The sequence below is a fragment of the Pipra filicauda genome, unplaced genomic scaffold (genome assembly GCF_003945595.2).
Source record: "Pipra filicauda isolate LSUMZ 115617 unplaced genomic scaffold, ASM394559v2 scaffold57_size4234018_pilon, whole genome shotgun sequence".
Classification (NCBI taxonomy): Eukaryota; Metazoa; Chordata; class Aves; order Passeriformes; family Pipridae; genus Pipra; species Pipra filicauda.
The window spans coordinates 3045198-3062994 of record NW_024104731.1 but is presented as its reverse complement, the minus strand read 5'-3'; the positions used below and the strand labels follow the sequence as shown (position 1 = coordinate 3062994).

At 38.8% G+C, this 17797-nt stretch overlaps 1 protein-coding gene across 6 annotated transcripts in view; it reads right to left on the bottom strand.

The window, feature by feature from the left end:
- ZFPM2 (zinc finger protein, FOG family member 2) overlaps positions 1-17797 on the bottom strand; it is a 308046-nt gene that overhangs the window by 12479 nt on the left and 277770 nt on the right. The gene's annotated exons all lie outside the window — the stretch shown is intronic.

The following is a 17797-nucleotide window of genomic DNA, read 5'->3' as shown; positions in this document are numbered from 1 at the left end:
TTGTATATATAGAAAAACCTATATGTTGCATTCATTAGGCAAGCAAAAACTGTACTCGTTTTGATAAGTAATATTGCTGTGTTTATCTTTCGGCATAACTGCCTTTTCAACTGCACTTCATTTTTTTCCCCTCAACGAGATTATAGTTTTAAAACAACTTGTTGCAAAAATCTGGTAGAGGAGATAACAACAGTGTATGATATGCCACAGCTAAATGGAAGAATTAGGACATTGTTTTAGAGAAATCTTGGACAATTAATTAAACCAGTCTATTAGCTTTCAAAGATGAACAAACAAAACAGCATCAGTAACACTGTGTTTCAGTGGTAAAATACGCTAAGCTTCCAGACCTCAAAGTGGTGTAGAAGTTTCAAAGCAGAAAAGTGTTTTTGTATTCACCCTTCAGTAACACAGCAGTTGAAGGTGCTCCAAAGTTTACAAAAAATTGAATGTGAGGGGACCAAAGAATACTAAGGTTTACTAGCCTCCAAGATTACAGCATTAAATGGTGCAAATCTGAAACTTTCTGTATCCCAGCAAACGTCTCGACATGCTGTACCCTTGGGGAAAAAAACAAACCCAACCTTCAAAAAAAGAGTGATTACTGGGTCTCCAGCTGCAATCAGTCTGGATCAGCTAAAAGGCTGACTCAGTCTCCTGGCGTTAGAGCTCCTCAGGGTGTTGATTCCTGTTCAGCAACAGATTAAACTCGGACAGCTGAAGCGAGCAGTGACCCCAGCTGCCTGATCCACCCATCTCCTGCAGACTGTCACACCTACGGCAGGCACAGCTGGGTGGGATGTGTGATGGCTTTGGAAGCACAACAGTCTCTAGCTTGGCTTAATAAAGGTAACCAGAAGTACAGAAGTTAAATCCATTCCTGCATATGAATACAAACCTTCAGCCCAGCAGGATTCAGACTCAAGAAGTACACTTATTTTGTTTTCTCTCATCCCACTCTATAGGAAATGAGGCATTTAAGTGATCATGGCATACACGCCCATGTTTTCATCAGCACATGATGTTGTGTTATGTTAGATCCCCAGATGAACTCCCAAATGATGCATTCTTCCAGTTACTGGAAATGAAGCATAACACCTTTGCAGCAAAAATCACCCACAGGGTGCAGTCCTCACTTGTCCCCTTCTATGCTTCCCTGCACAGGGTAAGGCAAGGGCCGCTGTCTTGAAAGATGTAAATGACTTTATTCCCCTGACCTTCATGCAAAACGGGAAGACTGTGGAAAAGTCTTCTTGAGCCTTCTACTGCACAGTCAAGGAAAGAGTACAAGTCAGTCAAGTGCAGAGCACCCAGCAGAGGCTTCCAAATTTAATAGGAAGTTCCAACCATGACTATCATTTGAATTACTGTGCTGTCCAGATATCTTTGTCAGAGATAACGGCTTCCTTACAGGTGGCAGCTACAAAACAGGAAAAAAGTTCTTGCTTCCTACAAACATTTCCACAGGCTAAGACAGAACTGACATATATACAGCAATATCTCAGGAGCACAACAGCTTTTCATAAAGCAAAGGGCAGTGTTAACAACAGGTTTTCAAAGGGATAATATGGAAGCCTTGGCCAAGTACCAGTGGTGATGAGAAGGAGACAGGAAGATGTTTGCATGAAATATTTGCAAAGACGTGAAGATTTCAGAAGGAAACGTAGAGGACTGTTATTTATATGAGATGAAGTTCTCACTAAACTGACCAGATTTTTTTAACCAACTCTTCCTTTAGTTAGAAAAAGCCTATAAGAGTGAAATTGTTCTCCAAAGTTTTACCAGGCCAAGAAGGCATCAGAAGAAGAGAAAGGATGAACAATCAGATAAGTTTTAATAGAGACGAGTGACAGACAGTGCCTCTGACATAGTCATGATTATATGACTTGAAGACAAGACAACAGCAGACTGGTGATTTTGGGCCTCTTCTTGCCCATAATGAGTACACTGGTCATCCATTGTGGCAGAGTAGAAGAGGGAAGACTCTCAGTCAGGTGCAAGAAATATAACACTAATTATGTGGATGATTATAATTCAATTTATGGATGATACAGTACCTAAATATTGTCAATGCAGTATATATTATAAGTAAGTCTAAAGGGTTATAAAACAAACAGGTTCATTTAGAGTCTTTGGCTTTACAGAATGCACAATTTAAAAGCAACAAAGCACTCATTTAACTACTTTAGGATTTTATCTCCGTATGTGACAGGATCTTAAGTGCTTTTACTCAGTACAAAACTGAGTGTTCCCCATCTTCGGGCTGGACATACTCTGCAGGAGTCCCTGCCGAGGCCGGGGTAGGGTGGAGGGAATCCATTTGGAAGCTGCCTGCAACCTTGGGAGACCAGTTTGCCCAGCTGGCCCGGTCTCCACCAGCATTTGATACCCTTTTGCAGGCCGAAGTGTACCAAAGTCAACCACAATCATCACAGCCACCCCCCGCCCTCCCCGCTCTGGAATGCGTTCGTTATGCAAGCAATCCAGGCAGTTCCTCCCACAATTCCCACCCAGTGTTCTGTTCTTAGGACAATTCCCACCTGGTGTTCTTATCTCAGGACAAATCATACCGCCCCATCAGAGGCAATACCTAGGGAAAGGTGTGTGCCTGTGTGGAGTATGCAACGGAAGACCCGACTACCTTTCCTCTCCATCACATCATTTATACTGAAAGGGGTCTTAGTGGTTTTATGTGGTGGGGTAAGAAGAGTCTTACTCTTGTCCAGTGCAGAAAGGAAGGGTTTAGATTACCAGAAGGCTTTGAAACATTGGAGAGCTCTGTGAAATTGAAAATAAGCTTCTTGAGCCTGCAATATCTAAAGTTATTATTAACTTTTATATCTAAAGTTAAACCAAAGAAATTTATGTGATATATACCACATACATATCAAATATAAGAAGAGAATAAAAATGTCTGTAAATGCTATGTATTTATTTGAACGCTTTTTCTAGTTCACATTGCAAGGAATTAAAAATGCTCATTTATTTAAACATCAAAAGATGAGAAAGTTAAAGAATATCATGATGTGCAAACTAGAGCAAAAAATTACATTCCAATTGCATTGGCATGAGTTCTTTACCAAATGACATCAGGCACTGAAGCAGTTATCTGATACCTCCAGAGCTTCCACCAAATAGAAAGTTTATTTCAGGGTTCTCTTCTTTGTCTACATCTTTCACTGCAAATATTTCTGCTACTTGAAAAAAACCACCAACACCCTTAAATAAAATAAAATTAAAAAAGAAAACACACCAAAAAACCCCCCAACACAAAAACAACAACAAAACCCAACCAAACCAAACCAAACAAAAAAAAAAAAAAACCAGAAAACAACAACAAAAAAAACAGCTTTCTATGAAAATGACAGAGTAAGGTCCTGAAGTCCCTGAAAAACTGTGGACTTACTGTTCTTTGTAATGTTTATGGATCAAGATTCTTGTGCAAACAGATCTGGTTCCTAACAGGAAGCTTATAAATCATACTCATAATTGCTGTCAAAACTGCAGTGGAGTGTACTGCAAGTTTCGATAATAAAGAATAGAGTCACAGTTCAAACTTGATTACATTTTGGAAATTCATGCTGCTCTTACAAGAATCAGTGGTCTTAAATATCTTCTTCTCCTGCCAAATTTTTCACTTGCACTTTTTATTATTTATGAAATCAGTGTCTGCACAATGTCATGCAGACCTCTGCTGATAAACTCTAATTAAGATTAAGACAAGCCTTTTGGAAAGGATCCCATCATTAGCAAACATGATAAACACAAAAATACTCCCTACTTGTCAACCAGGAGCAATTCAGTAACCTAACAGTATTATCTGTTGCTAGGCTACAGAGCTGACAAAGCTTCAATTATATTGTATGGCCATACATATAGAATACTGTATAAGAAAATTTATCTAATATAAAAGCATTTAACTTCATCCATGCTATCTGTAATTCATGGCTTCCCTCAATGGCAAAAAATCAGGTTAATAATTACATAGCATGCTGAAAAAATCTTAGCAATGTGTCATGTTTGCACAATTTTTTCTAATTTATCTCTGTGATTGATAGACATTTGCTTTGTAAAAATAATAAAATGCAAGCAATGGGATGCTGTAAACCAGAAGCATAACTACATCTGGACTCATCAAGATATGGAATCACACTTTGTATAAAAAATATATAGTAAATTGAACCAATTAAATCACACTTAAATGCAATAATACTCTATCTTCTGTATTCAGAAAAGGGAGTAATATGGTGATAGATATGCATGCAAATACAAAACTTTATGTAGGATAGACACCTAAAATAGAAAAAAACTTGCTTTTTTTTTTAACAGCCCTTATTTTTTTCTTCTACATTTGATTTTTTTTTTAAACAAAATAACCTCCATTATGATATTTGGAATTAACGATTTGCTCTGAAAATTTAATTAAGGCAATGGCCCTTCACCCATTTTGATTCTCAGAACCCTACACCACTTCCAGGGAAGACACAGAAATCTGCACAGTGAGCCTTCTGATAGTGGGCTGCTATTTTTTTTCCCACTTATGCTCTGCAGACTTTAAAGAATGGTCATTTGGAATCTGTGGATCACAGTCTGAAAAAAAATATATATACATGGACAGACTCACCTAACTCCACTGAAAGAAAAGACCTTCAAAATGGATGAAACCATAAAGCCTCTTGATTCATACCATTGCTTTTAGGAAAAGTGACTTTAGAAAGCAAGTAGCTAAAACCAGTATTTCCACTGACTACAGCTGTTTCGCAGATGAAGCAGCATCATGATGTATAAACATATATTCAAAGGCAATCCCAGTTTTCCTGTCTTTAATATCAGTTGGCTTTCCTAGCTGAACCATCTGAGTCTAGTTTTCTTGACCCAGAAATGGCATACATCTTTCACAGAAGTTTAGGAAATCAATGGCAATTTCTATTAAAACAAGTATTCAATGCCAGTTAATTCAGAAGTACTACTTTCATGTAGTAAAATTTATGCTTACTGGATTTGACTGTGTTACTGCAAAAACATAATAGCCATTTCCTGTACACACATCTTTTTCCAAGAAGGGTCAAAAGACTATCAGAATTTATTTAAACAACAGACTGTTACTCTTAGCAACTCCCAGGCACTGTAAACTGAATCAGACCTTCCTCTCCTAATGAAATATTCCAATTTGTAAAAAATGATGCTTTTAAGTAATGGTAATGAGGGTTGAAGTTAATTTATTATTTTCCCTCCTTTGTTGCACAGGTTAAGCATTTAAGGAGAATTTGCATATCAGAACAGGATGGGATCTTCATATTTGGGTTCTTCCTGCTTCTCACCCATGGAGTTGTGATGACAGCACAATGAATGCCATTTCAGTAGGCACAAGTTACTGGGCAGATCTCTAATTTTTGACATGAACAAAGTACATATATCTATATGTAGACACATTGTTTAATAAAAAAATTATAATTCATTCAAATCCAATACTGTTGAAATTTTTGACAGTAGAGTGGTACAAGGAACAGAACTTATAAATTATGTGTGCCCCTTCTTTGAAAAATGCTTTGGAGGTTTCTTTGTGCATTGGCAAATACAGTAGGAATATGAGTTATTGTGTGAATCCTCCTGCACAGCACCTGATAAAAGAATAAAGAGCTGTGACATATTCTTAAAACAATAGAGGAATTAAAGAGAAACAATGGGCCAGCTGCTTCATTAATACAATCAAAAGAGAGCCCAGCACAGAGGAGTCCAGATAATTAAGCACTACTCTTTTAGACCTCTTTTCTGTAATAAAATTGCTAAAAATTTATTAACTACTTCATAGTTGTTAGATAGATCTATGTACTTGTTTATTTGGGTTGATTAATGCCTTTTCAGTATTCTCCAACATGCCAACTCATGGTTCATACAAGTTTTTGAATAAAATAATGTAAGAATATGTGATACGGATCTGTGGTGTATACAGCAATAAATCAAACACATTTTGTGAACAGGCTTTCCAGTTGCTAAATAATTCTTAGCATTTTTCACATGTGTACACAAAATACATACTTTGCACAGCATTTTTGCTATGAATGCATTTTAATGCCATGGTTTGAGCCATCTCTCAGTGAACTGTCTCAAAAATCACCCCTGCAAATTCAGATTTCTCAAACTCTCACAAAAAACAGCTTTAGTGCTACATTAATGAGATGATTACTTAGCATCTTCTATAATTTTTCCTTGTTTACTGATCAAAGGAGATTGCCAAAAGATACTTGACCTTTAATTTTGACTAACCCACTGCATACTATAAGTATACTGACTGCAAAAAATGGAAAATCTATTATACTCTATAAAATTAGACCAATGGACAAACCAATTCTGTTCCACTTCTACTATTACCTTTGCGTTCAGCACAGAATACGAAGACTTCTTAATTTTTACCTCACTAAACAAAAGGCAAAATAAAGGAACTGCAATAATATTTTTCAGAACAAAGCAACAGAAAAATACTCACCTGAAAGGCATTAGTCAAATTAAAAAAGGAGATTTTAAAATCCCTGCATTTTGAGATATAAAATCTCTTTCCAGAAACAGGGAAGAAAATGCTCCTTAGGAATATAGCTCTTACTCCTGCCCAAGAGTCAGCCTGAGCTTTGGGCCTGACTTCAGCTTAGTCATATGCTGACAGCTGACAGTGTGTTCATCTGAATAGATGATTTTATAGTTAAAACTGTCAGGCATTATATAGCTGATAAAGAGGAAAAGAAAAATATGAAAGGAACTCGCCAGTCCTAAGGGAGAGAGCTCCCAAACCTGGCATCTTGGTGTCAGTGTCAGGGGTAGGTCTTTCCCTTGCTGCAATACAGCTATCACTAACATCACCATCTGTATTGCAGCACCTCTCAAATTCTGCAAAAATCTTCATCAGCTGAACCTCAAATGCAGCACACTGTTTCTGCAGAGCAAGGAGTGTAACAAACGCTTAGATTTGGACCTCTTATTTTTTCCCATTGTTGCGTGCCTGCATTTTGTTTGTTTGAGGATTTCTATGTGTTTCCTCCAATTAAATGTCCGCGTGTAGCTCAACAGAGTTCTATTAGGTAAAGAGGCAAAATAGATTAGTCCTCCGAAAATATTCACAGGAAAATAATGTGGTAATTTTATTTGCCATTTTCCCCCCTGATAGAGCTGTCACAGCTTATTTACCACAGGGGGAGACAGTTAAACCCATATCCTTAGAAGTTCTATGCATTTAAGAGGCTTATATATCTCTTCTGGGACCCTCGTTCAAATCCTGGGCTAATCAGAATGAATACATATCTTTCTATTAGATGGCTCTAAAAAGTCTTAGGTGATATCAGCTCCTGGTGGACGACAGTCCACAGCGTAAAACTATTAAATGTTTGGCACAAATGGCAATACTTACAGAATGAAGCTGAAAACTGTAATATCCTCCCACATCACGAGAAGTTAAGTCTGCTGCTCAGAGGTTGAAATTAAAGCCTGCCACAAATGCTAAACCTGTTATATTTTCTTAATTCAGCATAAACTCAAACAAGGAAGTTCTTTCCCAAGTTTACCAATTTCTTCCTTTTTTTGTTTCTCATTTCTTTGCTAATTCCTCTGTTTTGAATTGAGTGCTACACCTTTTTTACATTTGAATTAGGTCTCACTTGAGTGTTATTTCAGAACTTACTAATCCTTCAGAAAGGAAATGATAAACAGCTTGGAAAAAAACTATAAACTCTTGCTGACATTGCCCATGTTGCACTCCCATAACCACTGCAAAGGATCTAGGACTTACTGTCACAGCACACTCATCTCCCCTTTTACTTTCTGCAGGACCACTGAATGGGCACTCTCCAAAGAGCTTCCCAGGAGACATTCCCAGGTAACGCCCACTGCTCCCCCCCAGCTTTTGTGGATGCACCAGGTTTCAGAGGGAGAAAATGGACCACTGAAACCAATTACTCTGAAGCAGAGCTTCAGATACACACATTCCTACAATCCCCGCTTCCATAACAGCACAGCTGTAAGGTGACCTTTTTGTAGCCTTACCAACACAATCATGCCTGTGGATTGTCTTTTCAGAGTTATTTCGTTAGGCTGCAGTGTATGAAAAAAAGAGGTGATTAAATGAGACAATAGCTATGCTTTAATGGCACCTCTTTCTTACAGGGAAAGCAGAGTACACTGCATCTTATCAATGGATTTTCTACTGTCTTGCACCTGCTACTGCAGGGCTCATTTCTTGCCCCTGGGCAAATGCAGAGTGAATGGCAGAGGTACCTGAGCAGAAGGAAGGATTATACAGCAGGAGCTGTAGTGATAGGTTGTATTTGTAAAGGAAATCAACACAATAAATAAAAAGAGAAATGGAGAAGTTATAGAATGGTAAAACTGAAGTAAGAAATATTGGTTATGAGATCTGGTTGCTTATTCAATACAGGGGCCACACTCCAGAAAAAGTTTACAGCTATGTGAGAAACAAAAGTCACCTTTTATAATGAACAGTAGCTGGAGCATTTAGGTGAGTGTAACCCTGAGAAAACAGTCACTATTATTGCGAGCTATCTTGGAACTTTCCTCATTTTAATGTTCAGCTCACAGGCTGAAGTTCAGAAACCGGTTTACCTCGGCTGTAACAATCATGGAAGCAAAGAAGCACTTCTTGATTCCAAAAAAAGTCTTGCTCCCATGTAAACCATTAGAACGTTTTACACTGGCTGCAGTGGAAAGAAGACTGTGACAAATCAGTCTCTCTTACTAAACCAGCAACTAAGTAAAAAGGCATTAAAAAGTACATTTGCATGTTTAGTATGGTCTAAAATGTAAATGCCATAGAAGCTACAATAAGCATGTAACCCAGTCTTTTCTATTTAAAAAGTACTTCATTTAAAAAAAACAACCACCACACACACACAAACCCCCATACAGATACCCCAGATTTCCTCCAAATGTGTTAAACACCAGGTATCATAGTTCTGTCTTTTGAAGTAGAAGCTAGAATTAAACTAACTGAAAACTCTAAATGATCAAAAGCATTGCCACCTTCCAAGCTATATACAGAGTCCAAGGTAAACACGTGTTGTAAACCACTGCCAGTCTCCCAGTTAGTTTATCTAGTAAGAGTCTGTTAACAGAAAGCAAAGAAAGCAAAGACTGAGCTACTTCTGGTCACAATGGAACTACAGAAAAGATTATGAATGAGAAAACAGTTAAAATTCTTGCTGCACACACTAACATGGATTAGCAATTACGAAGGATTCTGTACTTGATGATTTCTTTTAAAACAGGCTTAATAAGAAATACCAGTTTACTGAGCATTATACAGGTGCATAGGAGCTGCCATTCTGCCTGCCTGGTCAGCATGATTTCTAAATGGCCAGGAAAGAAGTGACTGTATACCCAAAGGCAAGCTGTCAAAATTCAGTTTGCAGCTGATAAACTGATTACAAAGCTGCTTAAGACTTTGCTTGTAAACAAAAGCATTTATCAACTAATAATTTGCAATAAACTGATGTAACTCCCAGCTGAGCCCCAAACTGTAATTGTCTTTACCATCTGCCTATTAAAATACCATTCTTCATCACCAAGCAGGAGCAGAAGGGAGAGAATCTCCAACAACTACATAACTTGCATGCTTATAAATAATCTGTGAGCATTTCACACATTCATTATGACTGCCAGGTTTTGTATACTTCATTTTCTTTTTTTGAGAGGCAAAGAGGTGCTGTAAAGTGGCAGAAAAGAAATTAATAAATACCGCCTGGTGCAAGAAAAAATTATGTAAATTCATCATACTCTGCAGTTTCTTAATTTTTTTCTCTTTTTGCTACTCCATAGGAATATCATGATGGAAGCCCCCTCAAGCACAACTTTGCAGATTAAACTCTCAATTTCTTTTCAACTTGTCAGTTTTCATTACCTTTCTTTCTTATGCATTCACTTCTTACAGCTGCTTCAATGGGAAGCCAGTTAAAGCATACTGGCTCCCTAGGGGGGAGTCTGCCAGGGTCTGAGGCATTCTGCAGGCTCCCTGGACCCTCTACAGGTCACCCTTAAGAGAATTTTGCCTATCTTGTTGAGAGGATGTCTGAAAATTAAGTGAATTTACATGCTTTTATTTTCTAGCTATTGACAGCCCGAGTCCTGAGAAAGGTGGTAGAGTTTAGACAAAGTTCAAAATTAACTAATTCAGATGCTCTAAAGCTGATACATCCCAAAGGAAGAATTACTTTGTCAAATGCCTAAAATATTCAAGTTTGAGGGGGAGAAAACAGGAGAATTGATACTGTGCAGAGAATGGCAGCCCCTCAAGATGTGTCTGCATGAAAAATTGAATTTAACAGTCGCACTATGATTTAGTGCAATGCACTCGACCACATATTTTTGCAATCTGCACTCTCAGCCACCCACTGGTCTGAACACAAGGCTGTGACCACAGACCGATGACGAGTTTACGTCTTCAAAAATATCTGTACAAAATGCACAGATGTCTTAAATGCAACTTGATTTCCCATTGACTTTCCAGATTCAGACTAGAATGATCTATTTAGCCGAAGTGAAGTTTTTCATGAAAAACATTTTATGCCATCACTAGGAGGAAAATGGGCATCTAAAAGCAAAAGAAGAAGGTTTGTCCTGTTAATCGTATTGAAATCCAAGAAATTAAAGGATGATCCTGTCACCCATGCTCACAGCAGTTTCATTTCCTTCACTGATCTTTGTCTACCTCGTAGCACCTTTGTCTGACTCTCTGTTACTACCAGCACTGCCCGTAGAACACCACCTCACTCTCAAGAACTGCAAAAGGAAATAAAACTCACAAGACAGATTGGTACCTGTGGACTTCATCGTTTAAGATACATTCCACTCAAGACAATTACGGTTGTAAACTAAGGTAATTTTACATGTATATAAATACATGTAGTCATAAATATGTATGGACAAGGGACAAGGCCCAAACTGGGGTGAAACAGAGGGGAAAAGTGAACAGCATGCATGGGTACAGAAAACATATGTGTGATTTTTTTTTTTTTTTTAAATTTTGTAAAGAAGAAGTTTTGTTTTGTGATAAAAAACATCTTTCAAACCTCTGTAGGTTACACCCATCATATAAATTATTTAATCACAGAAGCACAGATTGGCTTGGGTTGGAAGGGACCTTAAAGATCATCTAGTTCCAGCCCACCTGCCACGGGCAGGGACACTTTGCACTAGACCAGGTTGCTCAGAGCCCCATCCAAACCTGGCCTTGAACGTTTCCAAGGATGGGGAATCCACAGTTTCTCTGGGTAACCTGCCTGTGCCTCACCACCCTCACAGTAAAGAATTGCGAACTTTAAGTAACTTGACTGGATGAGATCCTTAGCAAGATAATGCTGAGCTAAGCTATAAAGTTAGAAGAGTCACAGTTTTAAAGACTTGTGTAACAATCACATTACAAAAAACGGTAAAAAAACCAAACCAAAACAAAAAACAAACCACAACCCCCCCCCCAAAAAAAACAAATTGGAAAATATCGGGAGACACTAAGCTGGAATTTAAGACTCCTTTTGGTTACCACACGAAAGACCAAGTCATAAGGATTTGCTATTGAAATGCCGCCTGTCACGTCCAGTCCCTCAGAAATGCCCCCCGCGGCGGCCCCGCCCGCCCCGCAGCGCCCCCCCGCGGCCCAGCGCGGCCCAGCGCGCGGTGCCGCGCCGCCGCCAGCAGATGGCGCCGCCGCGCCGCCGCCGGGCGCGCTGAGGGGGGGCCCCGTTATTTATTTAATTTTACACAAGGCTGCACATCGCACCGCCGGGGCTGATAACGCCGCGAGCTGTCGGGAACTTTGATTAAATCCTCTCCGCGCGCCCCCGTGCTGCTCTCCCGACAGCCGCCCCGTGCTTTTCCTGTCACGACAGAGCGAGATGCTGTCGCTCCCGTGGCGAAGATGTGTCCCCCCTCACGAAGGGGCGCCGGGCCACGCGCCCACCGACCGTACCGGAGGTGATATTTTAAATAAACTGCCGGACTGACGCGCAAAGCGAATAATATCGTTTACAGTGCTGTCTGCTCACCCGGGCAGCACCCCTCTTTGCTCCGGAAACAGCGCAACGAGGCATTGCCCTGCGACCCCCACCCCGCGCGGGGCTCCCCGCGCCCCTCCACTTCCACTAAACTTTGCGGACAGGCTGTGATGGTTGCCTTTGAGTCCAGGCTGTGATGGCTGTTGCCATCACTGCTGCTGGGCAGGCTGTGGTGGATGCTGAAGCCCTCACGAAAGTGAATTTTTGAGCGGAGCCAAGCTGTGACACAGAGGTCTTGGGCTGCCTCACGCCCTCCTCTGGCCTGGCACCCCAAATCTGCAGCCAGAGCACTCCTTGAGCCAGACAGCGAAGGTGGCACTGCCCATAAGATGTTAATTGAAATCGCCTGTGCTTACCTACAACCACGCGGGTGCTTATTTCTGCTTAAATCATTCCCCTGCAAAACTGGAGAGTGAAAAGATGCAGCCAGGGCTGGAAACTATTCAACATCAGTCACTTCATAATATATCCGTTGCTGAGCAAAAACAGCATTCCAGGGTGCGTGACTCCCATGGAAACACGTGGGACTCGTGATGTTAAAAGTTTGTGGAAACCTTTGAACACTTATCTCTGTCTCATGAGAGTAATGCAGAAATTTTATGTCAAGCATGCAGTGATCCCCAAAGAACTATCTGGCATTTGGAGGAGCAGGGATTACACACCAAGGTGAAATTCTGCTAGCTCCGTAGTGCTGGCATGAACCCCTGTGTCCTGGCTAGCCCCTTCTTAAAACTGCACAAAATCTTAAGAGGAATGGTATGAGGCTACTCTAAGTAAAAGAGTCACAGAGATTAAAGAAAAGTTCTATTAAATGTTTGGGGTGCTTCTGAGAATAGAAGATTTTTACAAAGTAGAATGAACTGGCAGCAATTACCTGTCAAGCCTCCCAGTCTGCTTGGAAATCTACACTGCTGATATGGATGTTCTCATGATCACCCCCTCAGCCCCCCGCTGATGAACCCATCTCTGCATTTCTCTGACCAGTCCTATTGGACACTAAATATTATCTACTACCTCTCTTCCTTTTAAACCAGGACAAAGTATAATGAACAACTTGGAATCTCTCTAGGGTATGGAAATGGAATACAATCTGGCACTATGGAAAAACACAGTTCATCATTGCCTAACCTATGTATGACTGAGACCAAAACATGGTCTATTGAATGCTGGCCAGTTTACAAGCGGTGAACCTCACAGTATACACAACCTGCTGGAGATGCTTCACTGTCTCATATCTTTTTGTTCTGCTAAAAGTTAGCACTCACATGGACAACCATCTGCATCTACAACTCAGAATCACTAAAATGCTCCATTACTCTCTCCCTTAATGTGTGTCTTCTTGCTCCTGAGAAGATGATCCTGTACTATCCTATCTCAAAAAATGTGTCCTCATACTTCTTTATTAAGACACCGGAAAAATCAATGCTCTCTATGCCCTGGAAGTGGAAATAGGATTTAGTGCCTATCTTCATAATGGAAAATATTGCCTATGTGTACAAGAGACAGTTTAGGCCTATTTCCCCAGTCCTGGGAAATACTGCTTGACATAACAATATAAAATGCCTTTCAGTGTAGCTTCTTATTCTATGTGTAAGTCTTTTTAGCTAGGGGGTTCTCAGCTGGTAACTTCCTCCTGTTTAATTCTCTTTTTTCATTTTCTTTCCCATCAGCTTTCAGCCTTGTACTCCACTCCACATTCTCAGTTTTCATTAAATACAAACTGATAAAATATTAACTGATTATTGTTAATCTATATGCCAGTCAGGTAACACATACACTGTAGCACATGTATATATATGCAACTATCTGACTTACTGGCCATTACAAGAATTCTCTCAAGACTTCAGTGTCTGCTGGGATGATATTCAACTAAACAGATACTTATTTTTAAAGTTGAAGACTTTGTTTCACAGGTACACTGCAGCTGGTCTGAGTACATTACTTAATGGCACTACCAGAGACGTGCAAACTGTGTATAAGATATTGTGTCTTGCATCCTTCAGTTATCAATTCAGGATAGTTCTACACAAGTCATCTTTCTGAATCTGAATTAACATTTTATCTCACTGCTCATTTACCTGTGCACAGTATTATTAGCTGAATTAACTGCACAGACAGGTGGAGAGTGAATAATGTTAGAGAAATGGAAATAGCTGTAGTTGTAACTTTTTTTTTTTTAAAGCTTTATTTGACTGTTTTTGATAGGTCATTCAAAACTATTCAGCTTCTTGACCTTAAGTGTTACTCAGATATCTGATCTATATCTAATAGATACATCCAGTTCTCTGGAAATGGAAGTGTGCCACGATAATATATTTGAGTAGGAATTTCAAGAAAAGAGTTGGCAGTACCAGCAGTTCTAGCATGAACAACTTATCGAGAAGTGCGTAACTCACTGCAGAAGAAAAAGATATAAAATGGACAAACAACCACCTTTTGGGGAAAGCAAATTTTGAGGGGAAGACAAAAGAGACTATGTATGAAGGATTTAACAGGTAAGAATGAGAGGCTTAAATATACTATGTGATGATAAAAGGATCAACTGAGGATTTAAGAGGGCATAGTTGGGCATATTTTAAGTGAGCTAAATTATCTTCTCAATAGACTCTTGCAGATGTTAGAAAGGTTTGAGGAGAACTTAAGGCAGCAGTCACTGGGCAAAAATGAAGAAAGCTACTCCTGATCTTTCTCTGGCTTCTGATGTGCAGTCATTCACTTATCTGAGGGAATTTCAAATGGCCCTGCTGATGGGCATACGTGCACCTGCAGAGCAGCTCTCTACCCTCCTGCTACGGGCAATGGCAAAGAGCCACTCAGAGAGGGCTCTCAAAGTACACTTGTAAAAGTTAATTAATATAAGGGATATGAAAGCACTGAAAAAAACACCAAGTTACTTTCTGATTCCTTCATTATTAATTATTATTAATAATTAAATATCTTTGGTTTACATATTCAGAACACCTCTAGACATGTTCCTGCCCCAAGGAGTCTGCTGTGGAAAGGTCAGATTTCAAAAACCTTTATTTATAATAACAAGTGCTTAATTTGTAAGTAGCCATCAACTATTTACATAAATAACACCGTTTTGTGTCAGTCTTATGTGTAGACTTTTGCCTCCAAACTGACAGGAGACGACAAAGAAAGAACAGGAGACAAATGACAGAAATGACCTGTGTAATGGCAGTGAAAATGGATAACCAGCAATGTGTGGGGTAGATTAAGCAATATGCCTGCTAGTGGGTGCAGATCCCATTAATTCCTTCGTGAGTGCATGTAGAGTCCTTAGCTACAGCACTTTTAATTTTTAATGGATTGATCTGTGTATTTGAAAGAGCAATGTCCAAGAAGAGGCTAGGGGTAGTGGATAATTCTCGAAGGCCAGCTGAAAGGTATGAGTTTTGATGAGGGATTTGAAGGAGGAGTTGCAAATACTCTCATCCACACAGATTGTCTACTTTTTCCCCAATGTAAATCACTACATTTCTTGCCCCAATTTTTTATCAAAATCGCTTCCAACTTATTTCAGTCTGTCACAATAATATTTTCATATGAGGAGTGTTGTAACCTAATTCCTTCATTTGAATAATACATTCATTTTTAATTACTGCAACTTGATCTCAGATTATTCAAATAACTGTTTCATTTTTTATGCTTACCCTGACCCCAGTGTATTTATAGGCTTTTATCCTTACCTGATACCAGTGTAATGTAATTATAGATTGTATTTTAATCATCTACTATATCCTAGTGAGTTTGTTTAAATCACTCCAATCCGGAGTCTTTTATTTCTATGCCTTTTAAAATTCTACAATGGCATTCTCATTGCATAAAAGCAATATTTTTGTAGTTTACTACAATGAATGAACATTTTGCATGCATTGCTGGCCATGTTTCTAATTTAAATTTTAAAAAGTCGCTATAGAGAACTCTATGTAAAATGAAATCCTGACTTGTAAACAGGCATGGGACAGCTCATCATTTTAAATCTTTGTTCATAGCTCCTATTTGCTCTTTAATATAACATTACAAGAAATGCAACAGAAAAAGAAATTAAAGTCTTTTTTCTCCTACCAAAAATAAAAGTATACCTTGCACTAAGAACTGACAAAATATTTATCATTTCTGCTCACAGACACCAAATGTTTGCAAGTTATTTTACCTGTATTAGAAAGAATTCCATTTTGTATCCAGAAGATAAATAGCTTGAGTGGGCCACTTTATCATTAGTCATGGCCACATTTTGATTTCCAGGGTTACCAATTCTCTTTAAGAAAGATTTAACTCTTGGAAGTTTTGCATATTCTGAGATGGTTCATTTTTGCTTAATGATAATTTTAAAAGCAATAATTGTTATGTTTTTTTCCCCCACTCCTTAGTGCTGATTGAGGAGCTCCCCTTTCCTTATTTTTTGTGTTGCTTCAGATTTCAGATGCAGAATGGGGTCAGAGCTCAGATAGGTGAAGCTCCTCATATTTGCACATCTACCTAAGTACCTGTATCTTTCTGGCCGTCAGATTGATTTGTACTGAGATAATTGCCACTGCTCTAGTCAAACTATGCTCTCTTTTTGAGCATTCTTTTTTTTCTGTGATGACATCTAGCAGCAAACAGCAACAGACCTTAGAATGTCCTTACAACATGCCCTCAGTTGCAGTGTATGCACTTTTCTACAGAATGATGTAGCCCAAAGATACGTCCAAATTAAACCTCCAGCCCAGCAGTGTGGTGCAACCAACAATACTGTTCCTGAAGTTGAGTCTGTGTCTAAAGTAGACAGTATAGGTGGAAAAATAATCAAGAGAACAAAAAAAAATTATGAAAGCTATTAGTAAATCTGATGGTTTGTGGCCACACACGTTAGGGAAAGGGGATTGTAGGAGTGCTACTAAAATTCATGTCATTTGTGTTCTCCCCATCCCTTTTCTCAAATGTGTAACTAATTTTTAACTTCAAGTACCTTTATCTTCTGTTCCTTTCTATTCTCCATATGTGTCCATCCCCTGCTGTTTCCTCTATGAAATGTCACTTTCAAATCTGATCACTCTAGTTTCTAGGAAATAAGGGTCTAAAAGGCAGAGAAACATGGTCCAGACTGATGTCTGTTGGAAGGACAGGTAAGAAATGGGCATTAGCTACTTAAAAGTATAAATGAAGTGTCATTTTTAACTCCAACTTCCTTTAACAGATTATCTCAGTCATACTTAAGAACTGCCCAATGTGCCATTTGTGACAAAAGAATTGTGACTAGTACCTTGAATCTAAAGAATAGAAATACTGTCCCATAACAGTAAAAAAAAAAAAAAGTCAAAAAAGTAAATAAGAACAGGAACTATGGGTTTATTGAATATAATCACTGAGTAAAATGAATTATTCTGCTTTTCCAAGATCCAGACAGAGGAGCATGTTTCCCTCTGGGATTTCTACTACTATTTGGTCTAATATTCATTTTGCCTGTAATAATACAAGCTTCATTAAAGGAGTAAAACAGCAATTGTCTCCTTGAGATCAAAGGACAATCTGTTAAATAAAAGCAGCCGGATCTCTAGAATGAAATAGCAGGAAAAGTTTGAACTAAATTTTATGGTGAATCAAAATGTAAATTGTAATTTCACAAGGAAGACACAGAGCACAAAATTAACTTTGTCAAGACATAGAAAGTGGATATGTTGATCTTAGAAATGTGTACAGATACTGAACACTTATCTATCAGTGGCTTTTTTAACTATTAACACTTCATGATGAAAAAT